The following is a 2895-nucleotide window of genomic DNA, read 5'->3' as shown; positions in this document are numbered from 1 at the left end:
CGCGCGGATTGGAAAAGCACAAGTGACGCGGAAGCGTGGACGACACGAACGCGTGGCAGGAAAAAAATGCGAATGACGCGTCCGCATGGATGACGCGATCGCGTGACGTGCGCGATCTGCATAATCTGCAGAATTCGCTGGGGAGCAATTTTGGACCCTATTTTGACCCAGTTTTTGGCCGAGAACAGCAGACTAGAGCCAGAGAACATGCAGAAACCAGGGGGAACAATTCATTCTAGACAGTTTTAGTTTTAGATCTAGTTTTTACTCCTCCTCTAGGTTTTTCTCTCTACACATTCATAGTTCTTAGGATTTTATTTTTCTACCACTTTTTGCTGGGATACTGAGAAGAGTTATTACCTCATCAAGACTTCTTCATTCTAGTTCGTTTTCTTTACTTGGCTTTACTCTAACATGTCCTTTGCTTTGTTTAATTTTACCATTGGAATATTTTTAGGATTATTTAATACAAGGATTACTTTTATTTTTAATTGATTACTTTGATTTTTATTTACAATGTCTTTCTTTAATTCCTTTTCATATGTTATGAATTTTACATTCACAATGAGCGAGTAGTTCCATAACTTGATAGGGAGTTGATTGAAAGGAACCCTTGAGTTGGAAAGCTTAAAAGAAAGATTGTAATTGGGTTTATTGTTGGATTGCCCTCTAGTCACTAACACCAATCCCTTTTAATTAAGTGGGTTGCAACTTGTGAACAGACGTAGCATTCCAACTTGTTTGACTTTCCCTTACCTAGTAAGAGATAACTAAACAGGATAACCTTTAATTATCAATTAATCTAGAGAATAATCCAACAATAATGGGGCTTCCAACTAATAAACTCCCAGTCAAGGCTTTTATTTACATTATTCAAATTTTCCAACTTAATTTCCTGTTTACTCAACTCAAACCTTTTTGAAAACATCTGGTTAATAAAATAGCATACTTTTCTGCAACTCGTTGGGAGATGACCTGGGATTCATACTCCCAGTATTTTAATTTTAAATTTCTGTGACACCTTTCTAAATTGATAAGTGGATTTCTGGTGAGTTAAGAACTATACTTGCAACGTATATATTTTAATAATTTTAATTCGCCAATTTCTGCCCGCATCAATTTTTGGCGCCGTTGCCGGGGAGTTGCTACAGTGTGCTAATTTATTGATTGGTATTTATTTTAATTGCAATTTTTTTTCTTTTCATTCTGTCACTATGAGCTGTACGTCTCTTTCGTTAAATGACGCGTTCACTTCCTGATCCAAGCTTGCCAGTATTTGACCCTGATATTGAAAGAACTCTTTCACGTATAAGGCAAGCTCGGCGTTGGCGACTCCTCTTTGAGGATGAACCTAAACCGTCATTTAAGGAAAAAACAAGCTCCCTCTCTACTGATCCAGTTCATTTACGTGCAGGTGATATGGCAGCGCCCAGAAGAGTCACTATCCAAGAGGAAGGAGCCCCTGATTTTACGCTCCAACCATTCCAGGCACACCAACTAGCAGTAGCTGTAGATTTTGAAATAAAGTCTTCACTACTCAATTTAATGCCCAAGTTTCATGGGTTACCTGCTCAAGAGCCTATCAAGCATCTTAGGGAGTTCCAGACTGCTTGTTCTACTATTAAGCGTGATGGCACTGATGAAATCTCCATTCTGTTGAAAGCCTTCCCGTTTTCTCTGGAGGGAAAGGCAAGAGAGTGGTACTACACTCAACCCCTAGCAAATGTATCCAACTGGGATACACTCAGAAAAGAATTTATGGAAAAATTCTTTCCATCTGAAGTTACTGATAAACTGAGGAAAGACATTTCCACGATTGTTCAGGATGACAAAGAGACTCTCTTTGAATAATGGGAGCGCTTCAATAATCTTCTGGAAGCATGCCCCCACCACAGGATTGACAAGATAGTGTTACTCAGTTATATCACACAGGGCATGAGGCCCCAAGATAAGACCACATTGGAAAATGCTAGCAACGGGTCTATGAAGAAGTACAAGACCACTGATGAGGCATGGCAATTGATCAGCGGCATAGCTGAATCTACTAGGAACCACAGCCAAAAACAAGGCCGTTCAAAAGCCATTGCAGAAGTATCCTCTAGCAGAGAGACTGTTGCTCTAAGTCAGAGTATCTGTGAAATGACCAACTTGCTGAAGCAGATGCAATTGAATCAACAACAAGTTCAGCAAGCTCAACCTCCTCCACCACAGCAAAGCCAACAGTTAGTCCCACAGAGAGTTTGCGGAGTCTGTGCTGATTATAGCCATTATACCGATGAATGCCCGCAGCTCCAACAGGAAGACAACACCATGGCATCCACTCATAACTTCTATGACCGCCCCAACCAAGGGTACAATCAAGGTGGAAATCATAACCATGGATGGCAGGACAATTCTAACCAGAATTGGAGGGACAACAATAACAGAGGAGGCAGAGATAATCAGGAAAATCAGAGGTAGAATAATAACAACAACAGGCAGCATAATCAACCTTACAGAACACCTTACCTGAGGTAATTCCAAGGACCACAGAATACCCAACAGCAGACCTCTCAATTTACTCATCCTTCTTCATCTCCTAATGAAGAGTTACTACAATCTTTTGAGAGGAGACAACAGACCATGGAAAATAACAATATGAATAGCATTAATGCCAGTCTGAATGGTCTAACCTGTACTTTGCAAGCTCTTGTTTCACAGATTGGATCAATGCAAAATTTCAGTAACCAACCTTCAAGCTCCACTGGAATCCCCTCTCAACCATTACCCAATCCAAAGGGGGGCATTAATGCCATCACCCTAAGGTCTGGAACCACACTGCAGGAGAGGAATCAGGAGGAGCCAAGCCCACCAGAACATGCCTCAGCTGAAGAGGTAGTAGAAATAGAAGATGTT

General features: G+C 40.8%; 1 non-coding gene across 1 annotated transcript; it reads right to left on the bottom strand.

Annotated features, from left to right (window-relative positions):
• Positions 1-1791: 1791 nt before the first annotated feature.
• LOC130984674 (small nucleolar RNA R71) lies at positions 1792-1898 on the bottom strand. The gene has a single exon (XR_009088591.1). It is a non-coding gene; the product is annotated as a small nucleolar RNA R71 (small nucleolar RNA).
• Positions 1899-2895: the final 997 nt, after the last annotated feature.

Source organism: Arachis stenosperma, chromosome 5, assembly GCF_014773155.1.
Source record: "Arachis stenosperma cultivar V10309 chromosome 5, arast.V10309.gnm1.PFL2, whole genome shotgun sequence".
NCBI classification, from domain to species: Eukaryota; Viridiplantae; Streptophyta; class Magnoliopsida; order Fabales; family Fabaceae; genus Arachis; species Arachis stenosperma.
Note: the sequence above shows the minus strand (reverse complement) of the source record. Positions and strands in the feature narration are given on the sequence as shown.